The following is a 27,410-nucleotide window of genomic DNA, read 5'->3' as shown; positions in this document are numbered from 1 at the left end:
CCTAAGCACACAATATGTTCTCTCACCTTACTGAGCATGGCACAAAGCCACATGGACCACACAGGCAATACTCTTGGGGGAATTCACTGCTGTGTGCTCAGGTCCCAGAGCTCAGCTATGTTGTCTGTGGGTACTCTGCAGCACAGGCAATCGTTTTATGACTTACATTCATGGTGAGTGCCCTTTATTGAGACTGTCTCATGGCGATCTGAGATAGTGGACACTGAGTTTGCTTTACCAGCACATTTTTTCAAAGAGCAGATATGGTTCAAGTCAAGGTATTGCAGAGGCTCAACAGCCTCTAGCAGGATTCATTTCTAAGAATTGTTAGTCAAGCTAAGCCTAAGTATTTGATAAACCAGACAAATCAAGTACAACTTCCAGAAGCATTCATCGAAAGTTGCTGAAATCCTGAAGAAGTCAAATTAAAAATTACCTGTTCTGTTGTGCTTCATCACAGACAAAACCTTCAATGGGCTTTGTTCATTATACCACAAGTATTCATTATTTTTGCAGTGCAGTGGGCATGCATTTTCTTACCAAAGAACTTATTTTTCAGTCTCAGCATTTCCATTTTGACATTAGAAAAATATACAACCAAAATCTATAAGACTTTGATTAAATGTTGATACAGCTGATTCCAACACAGCCAAAGCCAGTGACCATACATGGAATCTAAACAACAGCTAGTAATTACAGTGTCAAAGGCATGTATACACTGTGTGTTATGTTTCATTGTCTGGCATGCAAATATAGACTTGGTTTCCTTTGCACTATTTCCAAAGTATAAAGAAAGCTAACCAGAGAGTTCTGTTTCGTTTACACAAAAGAACAAGGTTCAATCATGTTTGATAAGTTGCAAATTACTGGTAATACCACAAGTGTTGTTACAGCTGCTAAGAGTGGTCAGGAGGATGTACAAAATACAGCAACGGCATGAATCAAAAGAAAAAGTCTAAACAATTTTGAATGATAGTGTATAATACTTCTAACTTTAACTTGGTGCAAGGGCTTCTCAGCAGCATCTCGGGCAGTGGTGAGATACGTGGACTAAGTTGCCACGTATATATTTGAAATTCTGTGCTTTGGCAGACTCCCCACTGACTTGGCTCCTAAGAGAAGCAGTGGGTGCAAAAGGGAAAGAAAGAATAAAACTCCAGTGACATAGGAGACCCCTGCACTTCTTCAATAAAGGCATTTTTAAAGTTTCAGCTTAGTCATGTGCCTGTGGAGATTTCCACATCTGAGCACATCCTTTTCATTGCATCTCTAAATATGATACATTTGTCAAGGTCTTCAGGTAGAACCTGTCTGTTTTCTGCAGAATGAGGATGCTGAAAGCCTCACCTGGGGTGGAACAGGTCTCAGAAAGGGGGCAGGATTTGGGAGGCTGTGTAAAAAAGTGCATGCAATACAAGTCCGAGATTTTCCCTTTCTAAATCTGCAGACATTCTGACACAGCAGATGAAGTTCCCTTGCACAGGGAAAACCTGAACTAGTATCTTGCTCTATTCTGTGCATGACTTTCCTGGAAAAGTGCGCTGGGAATCTGGAAGTCCCTTTGGGAATACCTCCGACCATGAGACAGAAGAGTTGCTGCTCTGTGGAACACTGCTGTCTCCTTTCAGGGTGAATCAGCCTCCTTGTCTGTGATTACATGGGCTCCTCTTTTGAAATACTGGAAGGCTATTGGAAGGATGTACTCACCAGGGCCATACTTAACTGTAAAAAATGGAACCAGGAGCTGGATTGTATACACTGATTTCCCTAGATGCAGTACTTTGATGGTGGTGGTTCTCTTTTCACTTTATGTTTGCATAATGTCTCATTAGGTTTAGGTGTTATTTTCTATTTGCTACATTTTAAAATAATGTGAAATTATCAACAGTGAAAAACACAGACTCATCTGGCTCCATCCAATACAACAGAAAAAGAAAGTATTCCAGGAAAACTAAGTATCAGTAAAACCAATGCAAATACTGTAATGTGCTTTAACTACTGTGAAAATATTCCAAAACTTCTGCCTAGGGTTCAGCTTTCAATACCCAAGTGGGACAGTACTGGACCTATGTTTTGTTCATAGCTGGGAGTATATATGAGGAAGGAAGGAGAGGAAGGAAGGAAGGAAGGAAGGAAGGAAGGAAGGAAGGAAGGAAGGAAGGAGGGAGGGAAGGAAGGAAGGAAGGAAGGAAGGAAGGAAGGAAGGAAGGAAGGAAGGAATTCTGAAAAGTAGGACTAGGAAAAGTCTGTGTTTGCACAGAAATGAGTATAGTTTCTTTATGCCATGCCAATTAGAATCAAGAAAATGCAAGGAAATAATTGGGTTTTTTATGAGGAAAATAGTGAAAAACTTTCCTTATTAAAGAAAAAAAATTAGAAGACTGAAAAGCATAACAACTAGAGAATGAATAGCTGCAAAGCAAGCTGACACCACATTTATCTGCAATATCTCATGATTTTTAAAGCTATCACAATACTGGGGGACAGGGAGAGGATAATGCTTGTTTCCAAATATGAGAGGTTGGCAAACCTGTGAATGCATCCCAGGAGTGCTGGGTATTGTTCATACATAATTCATACATCAGATGACTTTGATACTCCTAAACCTTCACGTAATTACAATACACAGGACTCTGCATTTTTAAGCAAACCCTTTCTTCTGTAGTGCTGCCTCTTCAGTCACGATGTGTTCCACAACTGGAACAGCTTGCGCTGGGTTAGCCCCCTGGGAAAGTTCTAATTTACAAAACCCTGTTTAGAAAAATCAAATCTATTTAAAGGCATTACATTATAAACATAAACTCCCTAATGAGCTGTAGTGAAATGGCTCTAGGCTATAACTTGCAAAGTTCAAATGATTTAGCTGTTTTCTGCCATGTATTATTTTCATTTAATCTGCATCACAAGGACTGTAAAGAGTCCAGCTGTTCAAAGTGAGTCTTAAAGATTCCTGCCAAATGCAAAGGCTTGTCCAATTGTTTCCTTCTTTACTGTGTTTGGTTGAAGACTTATTAATTGATAGATCAAATGTTTCCGAAGTTAAAAAAAAAAAAAAGAAAGTAAACTTTCTAACAGAAATGCAGATGCTAAGAAAGATTGCACTTAAAAAATAGGAAATTAGAGGTCACAGGCTCACTAGAAAAGAAGAAATGAAGTAAAGAAGGAAAGAAGCAATGAGGAAGAGAAGGAAGGAAGGAAGGAAAAAGAAATCCACCAAACATTCACATGCTTGTGCCCTGGTGTAGTAGAACAATCTGTACTTTCATGTTCAGCTCTTCTTCCTTTTGGGACCAAGGGTGTACCCTGAAGATGTGAATAGCCTCTCTCTTACCATCTTCTGGCTGCAATGTAGTTTCTTACCTATACCTGCATGAGAAGCAGTATGGTGTCTACATGGCAATTAACTTCTACTGTGTTGAGCTTTTTCTAGGAGACATTTGAGGAATCCCACCTATCATCTTTGGTTAGAAGCAGGGCTGGAGGAAGTGATGAAGGACACACAGGTACTTCCAGAAGAAATGCAGTGTTAGATGGAGAATGGACCCATGACTAATAGGCGTTTCCTACCATTCTTTCAGAGACCCTTCTCCTGTTAAATGCAGGCCTTGGCTTGCCTCAGGTTAGCTTTAAGTAATGGAAATATCCAGTTTTGAGAGATTTATTACATAATTCTGTAATAAAAAGCTAGAATATACCATCAGCACTCTGTACCGTTGATTACCTGCTCTTTTCAACACTTACTTTCAGCATCCAGAAAATGCAAATCTGTACCTGTTACAGGATTTGGGATTTTGGTCTGGTCAAAATCACTTGACATGTTTAAACATTAAAAAGTAATATTCTGAAATGTGTAAATGTTAAAACCACAACTTCCATGTAGAAAGGGAGAATAAATATAACAGACCTGGTGTGTTTAATAAATGAAATGGTATAATGTTAACTGGAAGAAGTGGATTGCATTCATTTAACTGCTTCCTATTTTAAGTAATTGTTAGAAAAACATTGTATGCTGGTGGGCTTTAGAATGCCCTTATCAAAAGCAAGTATAAGGACACAATTTTGACTTTTTATTTTAACTTCTTATTAATAGAAAGGTCTGGTTTGTGCAAAAATTCCCTCTACTTATGGTAAGGCATTGTATTGGAACTGGCAACACAGCTTCAGATGGTAAACTTTGGGAGAAGATGGGTCAGTTAAAGAAGTGATGAAGTAAAAATCGTGGTTCCATTTTTCAGCTCAATTGAAAACCTTGTAACAGAGCCCCATGGTGAAGGCAAATACAATAGTACTGATGTTTAAGCTGCATAAGGATTGTTTTATGTTGCTAGAGTGGTGTAAAAGGATGAGCCATGAATGAGGATCCAATCCAAGATATACAGCAATATGTATTCCTTACAAAAGAAATTAATTCATTTGCCTGATCTTCACCTATTTTCTTTGGTTGTTGGCCTACAATTTCAACATGCAGCAAGCATATGTAAAAGCTCTTTAGTTCTGGTGACACAAAACCCAGTCCTGAGTAGACTACAAATATAAATGAGTTTGGTGTTCCCATCACAATCCTGGAAAGGAAAAAAAAAAGGGGGGGATTCACCACAAAACCACTATGCAGCTCAACAAAATGTGCCATTCTGCTTTTAAGTCTGTTGGGCATATTACATATCAGTACTGATTTGAGGGCCAGATTGTTAGCTATAGCTCAGGAGCATACTGTGCCATTTCAGCTGCAGGGCACAAAGGCAGCTTTAAGCCAAGTTTGCACTCCCCCTCTGCTAACACTTAAGAGATCCCTTTCCAAATTTCCCTCTTGGCATAATTTAAAATATCCTGAGGGGTCAACAGCTCTAGGTAGTCGAGCCAGAGCCCAAGGATGAGTTGTGCATGAGAAAACCTGAGGCACACTCTACCCTTTGGTTGCAAGAGGTAGCTTTAAAACCACTCTATTACATCATGAATACAGTAGCAATGTAGCATTTGGAACAACTTCTGATTTAAAAATTGAGGATTCCTCTACCCACTCCTCCAGTGACTTGCCAAGCAGGAATTAGCATAGCTCTGCAAAGACAGAGAAGCACAAAGGTACCTCAGTGTCCTTGAGATTCAGACTTGAGGTCTAGACATTAGGGAGGCTGGGTATTGCATGGTTTTCCTGCCAGTTTGATTAACTTCTTGCTTTCAAGAGGACTATATTCACACTTGCCAAGGCAAAATTGGACTGTATGCTTCACTGTAGTGTTGCACCAAAATACAGAAGCTCAATTTTAATGAGCCTGCTTGGGTACACAAACAGAATTTGATGTCCCTTAATTATCAGACCTGGCTTTTCCCACATAAAATTAGCCCATGCAGTGTTCCACTGCTACTAGTACTTGAGCCAGCTCTGCTGTAACGTAATATAGACCTTAGACTGTAAGAGCTTCCGTGACCTGCTTCCAGCTGATGTAAATCAATATAGTTCCACTGAGGTAAATTAATAATTGAAACCTTCAGCTCATGAGCTGAGCTGCAGTGCTTTGACCAAGCAATCAGTCTTTACTTCTATTTATTTGGTTAGAATCAGGCAGTGCTAATGAGATTATAGCCTGGAGATTAGGAAATGCCTTTTCAGAAAGGTATATTGCATTGAAGAGAGACGACTGACAGGCTAACCATACACAATGTCAGTGGACACACTGACTAATTTCATCAAATTAATGAACTGCAGACTACTCGACATGTGATCCAGATAACATTGTACAATAGCAGTGGCCACAGAAAAAACAATACATCTAAAACAACAAAGTAAGGAGTTGGTCTCTAATTTGTGGTGTTGTGCAGATATGGACATGTTCATATTTACTCAAATGCACTTACACAAACAAATGTTAATCACAGATTTTTGTTACCTCTTCATGTAAATACACTGTTGTTTCTAACTTTATCCTCCCAGGAAAAAGATGTCTGCTATGTTGTTTTTCCATTTCCCATCTGGTATGCTTCTAGGGGTACAACTGTGTAGACTTTGGAAGAGTGTTGCTCGCTCTACTGTCATCACTGGACACGCGATGCAGTTATAGAACCCATCCTCTTTTATCCAGTTACACAGATTGGAAGTGACTAATAATTACAAGATCAAAAACTCTCAAGGTTTCATCTCCCTCTTCTGTGGTACAAATGGTTTTGGAACTAGTGAGAATGGAGATTTTGATACTTCATGAAGATAAAACCTGAAAGAAAATTAGGATCAAAGAGTCTATAAGTGAGATATATCAGTTTATAGCTGTTGAAGAGCTTGCCTCTGAGTTCCTGACATCTTCCAGTCTCAGGCAGAAATGAGTACGTACTTCCAGTACTTTATGGAGAGGATAGCAAACTCAATAACCCTTAGAATGACAAATGTGTGAAAAGAACTTCTAAGAAGTAACATACCAGTATAATGAAAATCACTGCAATGTTTCCCATGGGCAAAAGGTGCAGTTCAAACAAGATCATACTATATAATGTAACCAAGTGAAGTTCAAGACAAAATAATTTCTTCCTCCCTCTAACATTAGGTCTGAGTAAGGTGAAACACATTTGAATTATTACAGTGGTCATCATGATTGTCACCCTCTAGAAAGTTGTTAGTAGTGGAATAACAACTACGCTACAGCTCCATTTGGCCATGACTTCAGAAGAAGCGTTGTGGCTTGTGGAGATATTTATCTGGCTATTCTTTAATGGCTGAGATGACCCAGTTAAGTAATATGCTGACTGTCCTGCTGACCTTCTTAATTTAGTCTATCATCACGTTTCCAGCAGTTCCCACACAGCTCATACTTGCTCATCATCTACAGTGAACCCCTTCCTGCTGCCAGGTGCTTCCTGCAGGTACTAATGCATAGTGAGGTATCCTAGCTCTTACATCTGCAATTCACTCACTCATCATCACCACCAGCTCAGCCTAAGGTTTTGTGAAAGAGTTGATGAAATTGCCCTTAGCTACAACCTAGCCGTAACTCACTTAGTAAACCTAGTAAGTGTGTGAGAGACAGGGCATGTGTTAATCTTACAAGTCTCTTCAGTGGTTCTAGCACTTTTCAGAACTGATAAACATTGCCATTTACCCTGTCAAAACACATCTTGTGTTTTGAGCTTCTTGAAACTTGTGGCCAGAGTTTCACAGTGTTAATACCCCCTGAAATACAAATGCCAAACAAACAGCTGCTAAGTTAAGAAGGGAATTATTTGCTAGTGAGACAGAGTGAGGACTACGAACCCTAGGAGGAAACACATTCACTGTTAAAAAATGTATTTTGGTTTTGAAGGGCTAAGTTTATGAAAAATTTCTGATATTGGACCACCAAACTCATCTATTTCCGTTCAGTAGATGATGTGTATCAGGGTTGTGTGACAGGACTAAGCAGAAATAATTTTAAAAGAGAATATCCACCAGCTATGCCTACTGTGTGTGGCAGGATGATCCCGAAGATTTGAAGCTAAAACAACTGCAATTCTTGTGCTGTAGAAGTGCCCATACTGCTGGCTGAGGAACCACCTTCAGTTCACCCTTAAAGCAGCTCCACAGACATGCTCACCTGCAGTGTGGACGGCTTCAAGCCTCCATCTGCCTCAGCTACCCCTGAGGTGCTAATACTGCGGCAAGGACAACTTCAGGCTTCTTCTTGCCCAAAGTCCCTCTAATCTCTCTTTCCCTCTCCGCACAGAGAGCAGAGGCAGCCAGTTCTGTGTCTTTGCCCCAGAATTTATGTCAAGCGCTGTCTGGTACAAGGGAAGTGTACCTTTCTCTACCCAGACTCCTTCACATTAACATTGCCAGGACAGAACAACCTCCAATATTTGACACTGTCTTTACCTCAATTCTAAGATTCTTTACATTCTATCAGGGCAGTGTAAAGAGGTCATAGCTGAAATTTATGAGAAAGGACTTAGTTTTGCATGTGTCCTGAAAGTCTGGTGTTCTCCATGTTCACTAAAAGTTAGCCGAAATACAAAAGGCAGTGATTTTAAATCCTGCCTAACCCATATGAGCCACAGGTGCCCTTGCAGGCCTTGCCCCGTGTTGGTGTATGCTGTAGGAAAGGGGTAGGAAGGAGGCAGAGAACAGACCAGACAGAGGTTGAATCAGGTTACCAGGGTGGGTGCACTCCAGGGAAGGGGATTTAGTGCTGCCTGCCAGGGTGCTTGTAGCACAGAACTTATTCCAAAGACGACTGCTTCTAATTTTCAATAAGACCTACTCAAAGGAGTTTTGAAAATAAATTAGCAACATGATACTGCAGTATGCAGAGCTGGTGTAAACCTTCAGTGTCAGCTGATTTTGTTGAATGTGTAGTGAAAGAAACAAATAAAAAAGAACTAGTTAACATCTACTGAAAAATAAATCTTTGACAAGTAATTTGAGCCAGCATAACTTTAGTCAGCAGGAAAACAGGAAAAGTCATTATTTGCCAAAACAAATCTTTAAAAATCTGATAATGTTTAGGAAATAAACAGCTCAATCAACAGACTTTAAAAAGTTCAGGCAATTTTCTTGCCTGAGAAGATGTTGGGCAATGTCAAGTAGAGCCACACAAGGTGCTGCTGCTGTGAAAAGACATCCCCTAGGACATCCCCATGCTCTAATTGCTCTTAGAGAAACGTGTTTCATGGAGACTGTGACTGTGTATGTGCAGTGCACACCCCCTGCACACCCAGTTAGCTGTTTGGCATCTGCATCATTGAACCAAAGGCTTTGACTTCACCTCTGAATTTTTACATGAGATAAGATATTTATTCTGTTGTGAAGTTCATGCTGTAATCCATTTACTTTTAATAAGTTAAGTCAATTGTAAATTATATGATATAAATGATGATTGCAGTTAAATGAAGGCAGTATCCTTTACTACTGTATGAATCAACAGTAGAGGAGTCACAAGGGATTCTGTTTCTAATTAAGCTCTGATTTTAGCCAAAGGCTTTCAGTAGTTTTTGCCTTTTTTTTTAATTTTAATTCCACCCAGCACCTGCTAGATAACAGAAAAGACTAAACCCACATTCTAAAACTCTTTAATCAATGAATAAACTAGCAAAAAGACATGAAGTCCTGAAATCGCTCTCCAATCAGAATATCTGTTGCTAGCAAAGCAGAACTATTTGCTCGTGCCTCAGGCTCAGGAGGAAGAGGAAACCTTCTGGTCTTGTCTTTTATTTGGGCATGACTGTGATCAAAGAAAGAAGATATTAGTCAGTTTTCCTGAGACATTTTGTAAGAATAAAGAGGTATGGCTTTCAAAATATGGCGTGAAGTTCTTATCTTATATATCAGCCAGGGCAGATGAGAATTTTGGACTGCAAATTTCCAGGGAAGGAAATGGCATGAAGCAGAGCAAAGAGAGCTGGGTAAAGGACCACCATTCTCTTCCTCTGTGCCACTTAACATTTGATTTTTTTCACATTCTCATTTTGCCTGGAATGTTTGTAAAAAGCATTCAAAACACTGGATTTAATAACCTTTATGTTTCTAGATTTTATTGGGTGAATTCTAGACCCATGGTTATAGGAGGTGAAAGGTTACTGGAACTGGAAGTGCAAATTCCCAGTCCCCTTTGTCTTGTTAATTAAAAGTGGAGGGTTGGATAGCAGGGAAAAAAGCTCTCTATTATGTTGTAGCAAGTGATTCCTAAAAACAAATGTACCTATTGTGCACAGGAAAACTGAAAGACAGCTTTGTGGTTGCAGTTCTCTAGACAGAATTATGTTTATGACTTAAAAATCCTTATATACAGATTCTGAGGCTTATCAGATGACAAAGAATAATACAATCCCCATTACCCTATGCTGCATATGTGAAGGACAAATTTCAAAGCCAAAACAGTATAAGATTATATACTGCAAGCCATTAAACAGGGCCTTTTGGCATGCAATTTCAGATGAACTAATTGCATCCAACAGCCAGAGGGGAAGGAAAATAGATACCAAAGGATTCATGACAATAAAGCAGGATGCAGAGACATTTGTTACTCCACTGGGCCTAGTGAAAGCTTACAGTATATCTCAGTACAATTGTTCTCAGGACCTTTTGTCATTTTGTTTTATAAATCCTGGGTGCTGGTCAGATGCAGGGGCTTTGGAGAGGGGAACCTGCAAGCATATAGATAATCACAAGAAAAATTCAGCTTAAACTTCATGTATGTTGTGCTCCATAGTATTTACAATAGCAGCAATCTCTTTTCATGACAGCATGTTTTGCAAATCCAGAGAGATAAACTTTCTCAGCTATTTATAAATCAGATGCTTACATTACGATCTCCTGCCAGTAACTCCAGTCACTGTTGAACTTTGCTGTGTTCAGTTAAACAAATCTTTTTGTTACTGTAGTGCCAAAGGTGAGAAAAATATACCGGAATCCTGTAGAGAAGATGTAATAGCTCTTTGTGGCTGGGATAGTGATGTCCTGCCACTGTTAGGGTAAAGGGAAGTCAGACACCTTAGTCTGAACACAGCTAGGAGCCAACACTCACAGATTCTGTCTTAGATCTGCCACTAACTTGCTGTGTGGTCTTGGAAGAGAGTTTTGCCTTGAAAAAATGAAATTAATATTTTCTCTCCACTCTTCAAGAGTCTGGTGATCCTCTATTGGATAATAGATGTAATTAAGAGAATTGTTATTAGTATTTTTCCAGCTTCCTTATTTTATTTTTGCTATTCATTGTACAATTATTAGAATTATTAACAAGAAGCAAGCTGGATTTCATAGCCTTTGGGAAACATACCACAACAAAAAAGAAAAAAAATTCTTTGCTCTTCAGAGTATCCCTGGTTTTGAAGAAGCAAAATTTTCTGTACTCTTCTCAAGGTAGAAAATGCATGCTTAGCATAAGTGAATAATTTGTAATGAATAATTTCTATGTTGAATAACACTTTATTTTAATTCCCACAACTTGTCTACGTGAGAAGATCACAGATAACCTAATGGGGCTTTTGGGACCTTTTTGCTGAGCAATTTACACAATTCTTGGGCTGTTTGTCATTTCTGGGCAGTTCTTTTGATGTGTTTGTAAGACCACTCATCTTTGATCAGGTTACAGGTCCATTTAGTTCAGTGGCCAGTGTTTCACAGTAGCCAAAAGTGGATAATTAGTAAAGCATGTAAGAGGAAAACTTATTCACCAGATTCTGCTAACAGCTTCCAACAGTTTGTGGCTCAGGTACATATCTTTAAGGATGACAGCTACCTTAGAAATCATACAAAACATGGTTAATATTTTTATCCAGACTATCCAGCAGTTATAACATATAAAAGTGTATAGTAAAGTATGAGAAAGGGAAAGATATATGTAGTGTTAAGCCACAAGTGCAGTGTATAGCCAGAAGTTAGTCAGTACACATTGTTATAACACTTTTCCTTGTTAACTACCTGTGAACCTTAACTCATCTTCCCTGCCCACACACACACGCACACAAACATAAATTCTATCCCTTTGAATCTCTCTCTCCCTCATATAAATAGAAAAATATGTTGAAATTCAAGACTAAGAGAAGTAAAAGTAGAAAACCCTGCAGAAATACATGCTATTACAATCACAATGGAAATATAGCAGCCACAAAAAAGAAGGAAGTTCTGTATCTTCAATAACATAGGTGGTGAGAATGTGAATACATGAACTAAATATCATTCATCAGTCAGTACTAAGGACTACACACTCAGATTGCTTTAAAAGCAGGAAGGTTGTAACTGGACCAGTAACTGGACATAGGTAACAAGGTAGGATATGGCCAATTTTTAAAGTATTCCCATGTTTCAGAAACTTAGAACTGGGGCCTGCCTTCTCCTAGTGCTCAGATTGCCACAAGATGCAAGGCTGGGCTGAGTTCTGAGCACTTGAAATCACCAGTGTCATTGTGCTATGCTCAAATCGCTCAACATCCTCTGTGCACCTAGCAGTCTTCTCAAAGTCTTCCATCAACAAGCCACATATATCTTCACTTCAGAGGCAGAGGAAAAGGATCCTTCCCCCCAAAGTACCCTTGTGTCTACTAGAAGACACATTGAGCTGCAGCTGTTCGTGCTTAAGTTTAATCTTCTGCTTCACCTCGAACTTCCACTGTCTGAAAGGAAGGTCTTGCAAACATCTGTAGTAATCATAAAACCCATGACTGTTTTCCTAGACATCATTCATCTCCTATAGTTCAAGAGGAACGGTTGTAATGCAAAAGTGCCTCAGAAGACCATTTCCTATCACGTATCTAAAGGTAAGGAGAAAGAGGCAGCAAGGGATCAAGAAATAAGGTACTGAATGCCAATGTCATTAATACCTGTATTGATGAAGATAGAGTAGTTTTAATTGTAGCTAGAGGATTGTGTAGGCAAACTCCCTCCCTTAACCCTGGTGCCTGACAGAGTACATGCTCTGCCATTGGGCATGTATGGCCCAGCAATTCACAACCCAATGGAAACACAGGGACTCGACTTTGACAAAAACTTTGCTAAGATATGCAAGGGGAAGGGCAGTCTGCTAATGAAATTCTGCTTGTGTTTTCCTGGTCTCCCTTTGCTTGTGTGCTGCCCAGGAACACACACAGAAGTACAGAGTTTTCTCTAGTGCTACAGCACTGATGTGATCAAACGCAGGAGGCCTGATGTCCAGTTCTTGTTCTGCCCTTGGCCTGATGGGTGTCTCTGAACAACCCGTATTTTTTTCTCATTGCCTTAGTTTTGCCATTTCTAACATGAGGAGAATAACATATCACTTTCAAACTTCCTTACACATGCTCATAAGAGAAGAAGATATGCTAAAGGCCACATACTCATGTCTGGCTTCATAGAACTAAATATTGCAAGAAAGGATGAAATCATGTGGGTTTAAGCAACAATAGAATTAATCCATTGACTGTTTAAATGCATGAGAGATGCAAACAAACAAAAACATCCATGCTCAAACAGAAGATTCTGTGCAACTTGAGTAATATTTTCTCTAAATTTCAGTTTTCTACTGTTGTTTTCCACTGGCATTGATGTAATGAATGTTATCAAAATATTCTGATTGACAAACTTAAGAAATCGTGAACTATGAAGCATGAACTATGTTTGGGGACAATCCATATGTTAGTATTTCCAATTATGAGACCACAGCATGCCAGAAACAAATGGAAAATTATTGTAATCAAATCCTTCAAAATTGTTAGGCCTTTTAACGAACAGTTTAATGTGACATGAAATTACCTTAAGACTGAAAAGTTTTGAGAGGCAATGGAAAGCATAGGATGACTTTAGTTCAATTTAACACTGATGAAGCACTTTAAGGACTTCTCTACTGAAATACCATGACTATGAACATACAATTATAAAATCTTAAACAATGATTCTGAATCCTAATACTGATACTTTTATTGAAAATAACATTTGACTGCTCATAAATATTTTGAAAAGTCATAAGCAGCTAGTCAAAACTGACCTATGTGCAGTATAATTTCTCTGCAGTTGTCAAACTCATGCTACAAGCCTGCCTTAGGTTCCTCCAAAATATTGTAAATGTTCTTCAGACTACAAGTTTTAGCTTTATTTAGGGTGCCCAGGAAACCAGAACTTTTCTGCTGTTCTAGTGCCTTATGTGACAGCCTAGGATGCCCACCTGAGAGGGACGCGTGGCAGAGTCTTTTAGTCACTACTTTCTACGGAGGGAACATACAGTATTTCTCATTACCCAGAAGATTAGGAGAACTCTGTGAGGATACACACACATATATGTAACCCTCTGCAAACATAAATGGCTGTTGTATTTCTGACCGTTCTGAATATTCGTACTTCAAATGTATATGCTTGCCTTCCTCTACAAGTCCTATTTAACAATGCTTGCAAACCCTCAACTTCATTTAGCCTTCCAGGATGAAGCGGTTAGGCGTGTCTGTATTGTCATGAGACTGGAAAAGATTTAGTTTCATTTGACAAAGTTTTATTTTCCAAAAGAGAATCTAATCTGTTGCATATCATCAGCCAGTTGGGGTGCTGTCTAAGGAAAATTGAAATACTTCAAAACAGAAACATCAAAAGACTTTGAAACAAAAACACTTTCTCCTAATCTTGCATCCAGGGTATGTACTGACTTTGCAGAATCACTACAATTGATTCTAAATGGTGTATGAAATGAGTAATCCCTGCCTAGAGACTACAACTAGTGCATGCAATCACTGGTTAGCTGTGAAATGTGCTGTAATATTATGCTTAGGCATGTCCAGAAAAAAAGCCCACATCATTCCCAGCATTTCTAGCCATTTTTTATTTTCTCTGTTTTCTGCTATTACTACTACTCCACCCCTATGCCTGTGCCTTCACTGCAGGGCTAGTCAATTCTCCAGTTTCCCAGTTTCTTCAAAAAGCAACCATGATGGTCAGGTACAACTCACAGGTGTTTCCAATGGGCTGGAAATGCAGTTCTGTTGTGAAAATGTCATGAAAATACAGACAGGTATAGTATTCTTTCATTCAAAGGCCCTAGCAGTATTTTATTATAAGTGTCTACATTACACTAGTTTTTGCTTTGGTCCCTGATTAGTGAAGAATTATGTTCCCCATGCAGCACCAATTAGAGCAACTAGTCTACGAAGAATTCTATGTGCTCTGCTAACATTGTACAAATCAACTCCTGTTAACCTTGGTGGGAGTAGTCACACACATAAGCTTTTGAAGAATTAGGATTTGAAGTATGTACTTCGACACAGATGAAAGGACGTGGGGCCAAATGAATGACTATTTAAAGTTCTTCTCATACTAAAATCTTAATAGTTGGCTGACTTAATGGGTATGGATGGCACAAAATGAATTCTAGGTTACCCATCCACTTTAAGAAAAAAGATGGAGCAAGTTATTCCCACTCAGATCAGAAAATAGGTATTACTGTAGTCTTTTTCTCTAAACATAGAATCAAACATCAGTATTCACTCATAAATAAAACTTGCATTAACTATCCTGCTCAAAGCTAAATTGATGTGAAAGTGATATGCAGTAAAATATTGAACCATAATTTCCACACACCAAATTAGCCAAATTTGGACTCATTTATTATACGGACTTCCTGTGTCTGAAATTAGAGATTCCAAAGATTTGCACAGTTCTTCCAGGGATTCCATATGCTGTGTAATCAGAAAGCCTGTAGCAGAGCAGGTAAGATGGTCAGCACCTCCTTAGAGTGGTAAATAAGATCCGTCAGGCTAGCTTTGATGAGATCAAGCTTTGGCAAAATATGTTCAGTAGGAAACAAAACATTTTACAAAAAATGTTTTGTGTTTGAAGAGAGCCTTTGTCAGAAATGCAGGCTGGTTATCAGCCAGGAGATAGAGAAGCACACACCGCCACCACACAAGTGCTGCATAGCTCAACAGCCATACAGAGTTGCTGTGTGCAGCGTACCCAGAAAAACCCCCACAACCTTCCAATTCCTGAATGAGGAGGGCGAAGGCAAAGAGCTGTGCCTTAAATGAGGTAGAGCAGATACTTGAATCTCTGTGCTCCACATCCTAAGCTGGTGACCTATCCCCTCAGTTACAACATAAGCATACACAAGTTTGTTCTTGTAAAAAAGTTCAAGTCTTTGTATATCAGTAGGAAGACAAAAACCAAAACAATCAAGGCACCATAGTTGTTATAGAAATTAATTTCTCACCCATGCCACCCAAGTGCCTTCCTATACCACCACCAACACTCAGTAATGCTTAGGGATTGGTGGTATGGTTTGCACCTACATTTAGTTAACAGATTTCAAGGTGCTTTGCGTAGTTTGTGGAGGAGCATAAAGGCATGTGTTGATAGACCATATGGTTTTGTACTGGAGCTCAAGATCCCTGAATGGATTCTTAAAATAACAACTTGACAGTGTAATAACTGTTAACCAACAGTGTAGCAAGGGAGCATGCTTAATGAAAATGTGAATACATCCACAGAGAGTTCCCTTTAATCCTGCCTTGAAAATGAATTTTTAAATGAGCTTCCAAGTCATTGATAATGTTCTTAAATTTCACTCCAGTGACTCTTTAGTTCCTAAAGAAATGGCTTTAGTTCTAGGCATGTGGAAAATACTTGCTCTTACTTGATGGTTATAGAAAATATTGGCAATGGTTCTATACATAAAGTAATCCTTAAACGATTCTTGTTAAAAAAAGCGAAAAAGAATAACGGAAAAAAGCAGAAACGCCACCAAGTGCATGACTAACTGCCAAACACACCGGCTCCCCAAATAGCATGGTTGCCTGTTACGTCAGCTGTTGTGAGGACCCTGCTTAGAGATGGACAGAGCTAGAAATGTGAAACAGCAGTGTGTGTTAATGTATGGCATCAAGAATGATAAATTGTATAGAGCATAGGAACACAGTCAAGGCCATAGTGCAGGCAAGAGCTTATCTTGTGGTCATGGAAAAGCACTCCCTTTCTGCAGTGTACAGAAATCATCCCCAAAACTATGCTTCCTTTTACTCAATATGAAAAAGCTGAGTGCCTGCAGCAGGGCTGCTCTGAGTACAGCGCACTCTGAAGGTGACTAAGAGCCCCATCAGATACAGAAACACAAGCCAAGAAAAAATAAACAAAAATCAGATTTGCCAAAACCAAGTCCACATTCCCCCTAGCAACTCATGATCATTGTTTTCCTTCTTTTCATCTTCACCTAATGAATCATACAATCTCCCATAAGGTGATGGTTAATTAGGAGGTCACAGAGGAAAAGTACCTGTATGGTGAAAGAAGCAGAGGTTTTCCAAGACCATGGACAGGGAGGAAAGTGTAGCTTATCTGGGACGTGCCTGTAGCATGGGCGTTCCAGCAACACTTTCTGAGATTCAAGGGTGAGGAGCAGGAGGCTGCAGTGCACCAACAAAACACCTACAGGAATATTTTCAGTATGCCAGAATCAGGTGATGCACACCTACAAAGTGGTACTATTCACGCCAGCAGCAAATGATTTATCTCAGGTCTTCAGTGCAGCCACAGAACAAACAGTACAGCCTGCTACGTTACTGGTGGCTTAGGAAGGAGAGTTCCTAAAAAGGACAGGGCAATACCTTAAGTGCACCAATGCCAAGAGCAAAGATCAAGTGTGTGTTGACATGCCTGATCATAATTATCCATGCAAGAATGAACAGGGGTGGCACAGAAAAAAAGAGTGCAACATGTTTAGAGCACCCTATAGGGCAAAAGGAACTGTCAGTGTTATACTGAATTATGCATTATACAAAGCAGACTCTCTAGCTGTAAAAACATTGTCATTTAGGTTTTAATACGGAAGTAAAACACCTACTATATTTGTGTTCATTTCTGACCAAATAGTGCTTCTCTGACATCTGCAGCAACAATTTCTTGTTGGAAGGCTAAGGTTAATGTGATTTTCCTACCAGAGTTCACTGTTTTGCAGTGCTGTAAAGCCACAAGAAACCAGTCGAAGCAGCTTCTGAGTGGAAGTAGATACACCATGTTTGCATTCAGTTAGGGAGATACTCACACTGCTTAATTTCAGGAACTTGGTTGCTTAGTTCAAAGGCCAGTCTTGTCTTTTGTTGAGAAAGAGGTGCTTTTACAAAGTCCCAGAGAAATGAACCTAGGTGTTCTCAGTCTCTTCCTGGAGGAGCCCCTCTTTCCTCACTGACTACCACGATATTCTCAAGAACTACCAAGCCCTGTGAAGCATAGCTGGGAACCTGCTATGATACTTGGACTATTTTATTTATTCTTGTATATAAAGCTAAAGAAACTACACTCATTTGGAGAAATAACATTAGAAAAAATGTTTAAGAATTTAAACATATAAACTTTTATTTCAAAATAAAACCAACTCAGATATCTTTTGCTCTTTGTTCTATTTTCTGAGTCTTGTACGTATTTTTGCTATTGCTTTTCATTAAATTTCTCTTTATGCCCTTGTTCCCTGCTTATCTGGCAGCCATCCCAGTATAGGGCTGTTGCTGTGACATGTGTAGAGGTTGCTGTGAGTGTCCATTTGTGCTGGCACTGAAGGCACATGGCACCCCTGAGACAGCATCGTTTGCAGGACAGCTGCAGTCCCTTATTAGTAAGCACTTGATAAAGTATTCTCCTTAAAAAAAACCAACATGGACAATTATTTCTTTTGTTGCCTGTTAAACTGACAAACCAGGGAGAATTCTCCCAGGGGTATCTATGGAGACTGAAATGGGAATCAGGAGATGACGCGCCAGCTTAAGCCACAGAAGGACGTGCTGCAGCAGGTCAGAGGTGATGTGTAAGCCCAAGTCATGCAGAGACAGCCCGTGTCCCCCAGGCCAGAATGAAGCTCTCTGGCCACTGACCTACCCTCATTTGCTGTTCCTCCTGCTGAAAGGATGATTTTCTTCTTTTGTTTCAGTGAAGGTTATTTGTTTTAACAGCCTGCGATTCAAGTAAATGTCTGCTGTGTTTTAATGAGAAATTTTCTAAAAGATGTTTTAGGACAAGAGCACCCCATGTGATTTAAAGGTGCCAAATAGTAACAGATTGATTTAAGCAATGGTAAATCAGCAATAATCTCACTAAAAAATCTATATCCTAGTCCTTCTTCTTTTGGACCCGATTTCTCTACAGTAAGGAAAGAAATCCTGTCCTGGAAATAACATTGCTGCCAGGGAGTAAACTTCACCTACCTTAGCCCTGTGCCTTTGGCCGGTGGTATGCAGACAACCCGTGGTCACAGAGGTACATCTGAGGAGGTGAAGAGCAGTAAATGTGAAAAGAAAGACATCAGTAAGCTAAAAGTCTCTATACTAGTATCTGCATCTCTACTGGAATATTGTCAAATGGAGACATGTATCAAGAAGGTTGGGAGCCACAGCCTTCTGTCTTTCTGCTTTCACGAACATTTACCATGTTCAATCCCTGAAATCTGAGTACTATATTTTACAGTTGACATGCAGATAGTGGAAAGAGTTTAAACCAAATGTAAAGGGGCCACTGGATTCCAATAAAAACATATCTTACTTTTTCAAGAGCAGACAAGTAAAGACTTCCCATATCTAGCCTTTCTGACTGGAAACAGGACCCAGCTTTCACATTTTTGTGATCCTATGTCTGGCACATACTACCAAAGTCTGTAATGTTTTTATCCCTACGGTTAAAATATATCAATCCCCAGAGGAGATTCAAAACAGGGCTGTCTTGGTAAGGAACTACAGGTTATTCCAAAATCTGACAAAAAAGGCACCATACTTTTGCCACAATCTTCAAAATAATAAGCAGTTTTACAAAATACAGTTTTCCTTTTTGAAGGCTGAGTCGTCTTGGCCAGAGTTACATGCTAAAATGAGAGTCTAAGGTGCCTTTCTTGGCTCTGCCATTGGCTCACTCTTCACCTTCTAGCAAGCCGTTTAATTTTTCTATGCTTTCATCTTCTCCATCTGTGGATTCCAAATATTAACTATTTATAGTATTTACTTAGTAAAACACAAGAAAAACTGGTCTAAAGATTGTGGTCTAAACTTCCTTGTGTAAAAAAAAAAAAAGGCCTGGCATTCAAACTAGTCACAATGAAGCCACAGCAGCAAAACAGCAGCAGCTTAGATGAGATGCTCACATCCCCAAAAAGATTTGACGTAAAAGATGAAATTTCTCACAAAAAAATGCCGTGGCTCCCCTTCTGCCATTGCCCTGTGAGAAGACCACTTGGATGAGGAAACACAGAGCCCACATCCCTATTTGATTCAAACTTCAGTAACTGGTATCTCAAACCATTATTACTGTGGAGTAATTTTATCCACAGAAGTTTCCAGAAAATCTTTTTGTTCTCTGCAATATAGAATGAAATCAAAAGGCTTTCTGCTAGTTTATATACATGCTTTCATCAAATCCTCTGTGTTTTCTTTTTTTAGCTTCAAGCTAGCATAACTCCCAACAACAGCTACAGAATGGCACATACCCTTTACAAAGAGTTTCTAATGCTCCAGGTTTTCAGCTAGAGAATGCAGAGGTTAAAAAAAAAAAAAAAAGGCAAATACTATAAAAGAAATCAGGAGTCAAATTCAAAAACATAGAAACCAAGCCATAAACAAAACCAGAGCCAGATACCACAAAGCCAAAAGGAATCCAAACAACATCCTTCAAAACGTTTGCATGTTTATGAATTTGAAAGGTGTGAAATAGCTGAAACTGAAATCTGAATAACATTAAACAGAACTAACTCTAAAAGCAACATGTTAATTTACCTTTGAAAAGAAATATAAATGCTGAAAGATACGATAAGCGATATTTTTCTTTGTACAGATGTTAGGAGAGCTGCCTTAGAGTGTGCCGGGTGATGAACAGGCTGTTGCTGTATCGCAAATCCAGCCATCACCCTGGCTCCTTAGAGCATTGCCCAGCTTAAACCGAAGCTTTTCCATGCTATCAGCCACAACTAGGGAGAGTTTATTTTAGCACAGCTATTAAAAGAAGAAAGGTGAATGGTAGTTTCTTGGCTCCCTTTTTTACAGAGAAGAAGTAGGTCATTTTATACCACTCAGAGCCTAGTTCACCCCTCTATAGTCAGCAGAGGAAGGAGGTCATCTCATCCAAAAGCTTTTTGAAATTGCTTCCATGACTGACTCCGTCATGGGGCCTGTTTCCCTTCAGTAGTGCTGAGGAGAGCCTGGGCTGGCAGGGCTGAACGCCAACGCCAGGCTGCCATGGCGGGGTATACCAAGTCCCTGGAGCACGGCCATGTCCCCCCGAGCGCACAGCCCCGGCTGCACCTCGGGACCACTCTGCTCCTGGCAAGTGCAGGCAGCTGCCAAGGCTCAGTGAAGTGCTGGAGGAAGAAAAAATGCCCCAGCTGCCTCCTTTGCTTAAGCTGTCGAAAGCCAGGCTGGCTTTTGCTGTCAGGAGAGGGACTGGGGAAGGAGAAACCAGCCCCACCACTAGCAGGCACCCTGGGTCTCCTTTCCTCTGGGGATAGGGAGGACGAGCAGGTGTGCACACGCGTTCAGTGCTGCTTAGCCCACTCTGATCCTTGAGTTTTGTCTTCGTTAAACAAGGAAACGACTATTTGTTTCTTAGGCATGGCAGCTGGACTACGATGATTGAATTCAAAGGGAATTACATGGCGGTAGGCTTACACCTATAGATAACCAATATTCATATGCAAATATCCTATATTTGCATACTATATATGGAGTACATATGGATTTTTTTTTCCAAGAAATTTGTTTATTTGACAAAGAAAATCTGTTCTAGGTTGATCAAAACTATCCATAATGCTTTTGCCAAGTGCAGTGAAGACTTTTGGCCAAAAAAGGTGGAGGTTTTTCCTTCTTATGTTACAATAATTCATTTCAGTTTATTTCAAAACAGAATGTTTTGTTTCAAAACAGTGATTTGAGATCAAAGTTGCCTAAATTCAATACAAAAATACAACAAAAACAAAATGAAATTAACAGACTCTAAACTAAAGCATTTTTTTTTGAGACTGAATGGCAAGGTTCATTTGACTTCAGATAAAGTTCGAGGAGGGGGGTTGCTTTTCCAGATCAAAAAAGAAACGAAACATCCATTAACTATTCACTCAGCCTTAATCTGGAGTTTTGGTTCAGCTTTTTTTGACAGAGTAGCCAGCTGCAGAGTTCAAATCCAAATTGGAAATTCTCCATGCTTTGGGGAGTAGGAGGAGAGAAGACAGGAGGAAGCAAGGGGGAGAGAAGGTGCTGGAAAAAACTAAAAATGACAAAGAGCAAAAGCCAAAAATAACCAGTCTGATTTAAAGGAGAACTGTGTCAGCACAGAATTTCCTTAGTGTTACCTTACATGAATAGCAGAAATCACTGATAAAACTTACACTGTCAAACATAGAATTTCAAACACAAAAGCATCATGCAGTGCCTTGAAAACTGCATAGGAATTATTTTAATTAATGGTAAATTAAATTAACTAAGTATAGCTACATTGTAAAAAATAATATTTTTGAAAAATAATTTTCAAAGAGGTAGAGATAATTAACACTTTCATGTTTTAATAGTAACAAACACTTTCATGTTTTTACCTGTTCTAAACTGATATAGACAAGAAAAACAAGTCATCTTCAGGCTTTTTGAAGGAATTGTTAATTAGCATGGTCATAATAATAATAAATGATTTCCTTTTAAAGGTATTTCTCTGTTCTATCTCTGGTTTTTAGGAATTATTTTTTGCTGTTCCAGCAGCTGCATTCCCTATCACACTTTGTCACATCATCAGTCATATGGCTACTGAAGTCAACTCCCCCTCAGCAGAAAGGGACACTTGTGAGTTTATATTACTGCCATAAATTCTTTGGCAGTAAATTTCTTAACAAATAATCCCATATTCTCCTGTATACAGTGCACAACCTGGCTAATAAAATGATTTCTACTTGGGGATTTGTGGAATGCCTCCATCTTCAGTCAAACATGTAGACAAAAGTATCTTGTAAAATGTACTGGAAAGTTCATAAGTTTTGGGGTTTGCAGGGAACACTCCACCTGGTGAGAAAAGCAGGTTTAAAAAAAAAAAAAAAAAAAGAAAAAAGTTCTCCAAGTTCACCAGGATCATGAGCCAAGGAAAACCTTAATTAGAGTCAATGTAGAAAATTGAGCAGTTAAGAGCTGGCCTTTTGGGGCTAGCAGCACTCGAAGAAATCAAATTATAAAATAATAAGTTATTTGTGATTCTGAGGTTTGCCTTGTGAATATGTTAGTTCATGCTTTGCGCAGCCTCCTGTCCCTGAACTTTTTATCTGGAGGTGCTTGAAATAAAGTATAGCACAAAGCTGTAAAGCTCCTTGCTGGTCTTTATCGCCCCAATTTGGGGCCATTTCTCATCTGCACTTCAGTTTCTTAATAATCTTTTGGCAGCGCAAACAGACTTCGAGCGGGTGTAATGAACTTTCTAAGCATGAAAATGAGAGTCACATCTTGCCTATGTGATAAATATCCCTCCTTTATTTTTTATCACCCTTCATACTCAAACTTAGTAGCCTCTTATAAGCAAGTGTTGAATTTGGCCCTCAGACTTTCTCACTGTCTTGGAGTCAGCTTACCTTTTTTTAGGATGGATGAATAGTGAGGAAAAACCATTTTTCTGACTTCTAAACCTAAATTGTGCATATGCTCCCGTTTCTTTCAGTTTTCTCATAAGTACATGCAGAAGCAAACTCTGGATCTTACAGCGGAGTCGTTTAAATGCTGAAAGAAATGCAGTTTATAGTCACATAAGCTACTTCATAGCGCACAAAAATCCTAGGTCAGCCAAAGGAGAAGCAACAACAGTACATGGCTTAGGAGGCAGTCTCATCAAATCAGATTAATGAAATTCCTAAAGAAATCATGACAGTAATCAGAGAATGAAGGAAAATTATTTCTCTATTATTCCTAGAGAAATAATAACAGTACTCACAGATGCAAGGACAAGAAGGGTAGGGATTCATCTCACTAAACCTTATATGTCTAAAAGCTGCCAAATTGTACATCTTCACCCCAGTATGTGAGTCTGCTGCAAAAACCTGGTGGTTTTGCCTACCAACCATTAGAAGTAATGATGAAGAACTGAGAGCAAGATGGTGTCAGGAGCAGCAGGGAGCCCTGAAAATGAGAAAAGCTTTGATTTGAGGTAAGGACAAGGAAGAAGCAGTTAATGAGACTTAAAGAGAAAATGGGATTATACAAAAAGACAAGTTTTAATTAAATGTGGCAGGAATATTTCAGATCTACCAAAAGCGATGTTTATAGTATGTGGGAAATCTAGGAGGATCATCCATTTAAAAATGGAGGGGGAAATGCTGCTCTATTTTCCTTACAGTCCTTAAGTGAAATGAGTATCTGCAGCTTTGACTCAGCAGAGCAGATACTAAACTTCTGGTCAATGAGATTACCGATGACTGAAATTAAAAATGTTCCCAAGTACCTCACAAAACCTTTAATAAGGGTTTTGATAAAAGCAAACATTTCTGCAAAAAGGTAAATGTTCCTGCAAAGAGCCCGGCAGCATCAGAAATGGCAGGAAAGTCACAGAAGCACCTGCCCTTCGGTGCAACCAAATTTATTGCAGAGGCCAAACAAAGGCCAAGGATTTCATGGTCTCCCCTGCCCAGCTCTTCCAGGGCTTCAAATTACAGTGTTATTTTCTTGCTTTGTCAGCTTCATGAGGTCAAAAAATACCACTATGTCACGTAAACCCAGCACATGTCAGGAATGACCTCCCCCAAATATCAGTAAGCTGAGGAGAAAAGGGAGGTTCATTATCTCTCCGTCGGCAGCCCCGGCAAGCGGCTTGCTGCGGGTCTGAGCTCCAGCGCCTGCCCACCTCGCAGACACTGCAGGCTTGTTGCTGTCTGCTGGTGGCGGGTTACTGAGCATTCCTTGATGCAGCCCTGGAGTTTGCTTTGTTACCTTGGGGAATTCAGCTGTGCCAGTAAATTACAGTTTAAGGATGCCTGCCATTTAATTTAAAAAGAAGTCACTCATGCAATATAAATCTCTTTCTCCAATGAGGTATATTTTCTAAATAATTTTTTTTTTTTCACCCCATGTCATTCAGAATAGAGTATGGCTGTTTGTGAGTTGAGTCCTAATCTCTCCAGATATTGGAACCTGTGTTTTTTAGCTGCCCGGCTACATTCAAGATCAGTTCACACATATGTCATCTGACACACACACTCCCCATGTTAACAGCACACAGACTGTCCACCCACCTGATTATAAAGAGGTACACCAAGATTTAATTTTTCACATCTTCAGTTGAAATGGGACCTGAAATAAGAGATGTAATTTTTAAAAACTCTGCATTACTGAAGTAGGATTTTTTCTTTTGTTTTTCTGAGTTTCTTTTTCTTTTTTCCTGTGTGAGAACAAATGCTATTATAAATCAAAATAGAGGCTCTTTTATTTTTCTTTGAGATGTCCAGTGTAACTCTTAAACAAATTACAGAAGAAGTAAAAATCTACCAAAAGAGTAAGTACATCAATAAATGTTTGTTACTCAGACTGTGATCTATGATCCACTTGTGGTCCACGCTACATCAGATGTTTGTCTGCAGAATGACTGCAAACAAATTAGAACAGAATGAAAGCAAAAATTACGTGCACAAAAGCAAACAAAAAGTGGTGGAAAACAAGGGTAATAAACTAACATTGAAAGGTTTACCATCACTTATATTTCATTGTAAACAAAAACTATTCCAGCACAGCATGAGTAAAAACAATGGCCACTTTATTGCAGAGGGAAAGAGGAAAGGCTTAGAAAAATAAGAAAAGCTCTGAAACAAACACCCCCCCCCACACACACACATTAGAGCTGCTGATTTCTAGCAGTTATATCGCTCCCACCCTGGAAAGTGAAGAGCAGCTGTCCTTCAGGCAAGAGACTTCGAAGTACCAACTCTGAATCCTTCCCTGGGTGCCTCCAAGTGCATGAACTGGAGGTACGATTCTGCTGGGCGCAGCGGTCTTGCATCCCCCTTCCCACAAAGCTGGCGTGCGGCTCTGGCTGTCCGGCTGGTGTGGCCCCGGGCGAGGTGTGCGGGGTGGCAGGGACCCGCTGCGCTCTGCCCGGGCACGGCAAGGGGCACCGGCACCATCCCGGGGCTGCGGGTCCGCAGAGCCCTGTCACACAAGTCTGGGGAGTTTTCCTCTGCATGCCCTCCTCTGCACTCAGATGAACAGCATGTAAGGAAGAGAACCGTTTCTTACTAATAATAGCTTAAATCGTCCTTGTGGGAGTAGAGCAGCCCTATTAACTCCAGTGTAACGGGATAAGGGAATGCAGGGTCAAGCTCCAAAACAGAAAGACATTTTAATATCTTCTTTAATTTTTCCTTTTGTGTTGTGTGTGCACTCTTTGGACAGTGGAAAATGGAAAATGTTTCTAATCCGTTTCTACCCAGTTTCACCCAGCTCTCACGAGTGAACCCAGGGGTTACAAAAGCAGAAATGGAATATTTCAAACCCATGTCAGAAAGTGTAAGTAACTATAATCCATTTATCTGTAAGACTTTTCCTTCAGAATAATCGTGTTCTTCTGTAGTCTGTAATCAATCGCAGTCACAAATCTTTTACTTAATGTAGCTTTTTTTTCCAAGAAAAGGAATCCAGGGTTTTATAGTTTTGAATAATTGCAGGTGATGAGAATGCTAAGAGGTGAGAAAGATTGGGAAATTCTTGTTTTCTGAGATACACTTCTATACATGCCTGTCATAGTTTGGAACAGGAAAAAAGTGACTATAAAAGAAAGGCAAGCAGAGAAAAAGCAGATTTGGTAAGAGTTCTCTGAAATTTTTACTGTAATCAACCATATGTTTGGAAAAGCATCTGGATCAGCAAAATTACAAAGTGTATTTATGTTTGTGTATATTTGGTGCATGGCATTTTGTTCTGTGAATGAAGGAGAGCATACCAGTTGAAATTTGGGTTAAAAGAACCTAATATCTTTATTTTTAAGTACTTTCTCCTCTTCCTACACAGACATTTTTGGCAATACACCTTCTGAAAATCTTGGCACAAAATATTTCAATCCCCTCCCACAATCCTGAGACTAAAAATACTTAAAAGAACTTTCTGGAGTATGAAAATACTCAAAGACTACTCCTTGGAAGGCAAAAAGTTGTAAATGTCACTTGGTTCCTGGGGACAGAGACTGCTCCATGAACACAGCTACATTCAATTGCTTTCTTACTGTCTGAAAATAATTTTTAAGTAAATGTCTAGGTGTCTTTAAGGTAGCCACAGTGGAGAATAAAAGAGAATTATATATATTGAATGAAAATATCATATTTAGTGTTAATCAAGAAAGATCTAGCTTGCTATTTATCTCAAGCAGGATTGTGTTGTACTAATAAACTCAGGAATAAACTAGGGTGATGGAGCCAAGTGGTGTAAAAAAAAAAAAGAGAAAGAAAAAAAAAAAGAAGCTTGTGGTAACACTTGTCTCAGCAACTCAGCACTTTGATAACTCAGCTTTTGTAATCCATGAGCTCTAATAGCAGCTACAGGATTTAGGTGCAGACCATGCAAATACTGACACATGTGCTTAACCTAAAGCCTTGTAAGCCAGAGGTCTCAATTGTGTCAGATTTTACAGCCTTGGCCTCCGCTTTGTGATGACCAGTTCTGTTCCACCAAATGCTCCAAATTACCATTGCTCTAGCTATGAATGAACTGAGACTCCTGCCTCTGTGCTTTAGCGTAAGATTCAGGTTATTATTAAAACTGTCTTCAACTCTCCTGTTTATAAATCTGGATGCTTCGAAGCCCTCTGTGAACACAGGCTCTTTGCTGAAGCCAGGTTGCACTTCTTAATGTCTTAACAAAGATGTTCTGCAAACCCAGCAATGAAGGTAGGGTTATTAAAACAGAAGTAAGATGCCTTAACTGGGCTACCTTGCTACTCAGAATATGTGTGTGAATTTTTGGCACAAATCCTATCTTAGCCACAAGGCTGCTCTATTGCTACTGTACCCTTCTCTCCAGTATGCAGAAGG

At 39.5% G+C, this 27,410-nt stretch overlaps 1 long non-coding RNA gene across 8 annotated transcripts; it reads right to left on the bottom strand.

Annotated features, from left to right (window-relative positions):
* Positions 1 to 1,759: 1,759 nt before the first annotated feature.
* LOC129784619 (uncharacterized) lies at positions 1,760 to 25,568 on the bottom strand. 8 transcript variants are annotated; one of them, XR_008747573.1, is made up of 8 exons: positions 25,261 to 25,568; positions 24,627 to 24,684; positions 23,333 to 23,517; positions 22,977 to 23,121; positions 18,601 to 18,658; positions 18,275 to 18,349; positions 16,680 to 16,831; positions 1,760 to 6,206 (listed from the first exon to the last, which is right to left on the bottom strand). It is a non-coding gene; the product is annotated as an uncharacterized LOC129784619 (long non-coding RNA). The 8 variants fall into 8 exon arrangements; XR_008747571.1 differs by lacking the exon at positions 1,760 to 6,206 and adding an exon at positions 11,782 to 14,380; XR_008747569.1 differs by lacking the exon at positions 1,760 to 6,206 and adding an exon at positions 11,782 to 12,207.
* Between the last annotated feature and the right edge of the window lie 1,842 nt (positions 25,569 to 27,410).

This window comes from Falco peregrinus, chromosome 5 (genome assembly GCF_023634155.1).
Source record: "Falco peregrinus isolate bFalPer1 chromosome 5, bFalPer1.pri, whole genome shotgun sequence".
NCBI lineage: Eukaryota > Metazoa > Chordata > Aves > Falconiformes > Falconidae > Falco > Falco peregrinus.
This window is presented reverse-complemented; position numbering and strand designations above follow the sequence as displayed.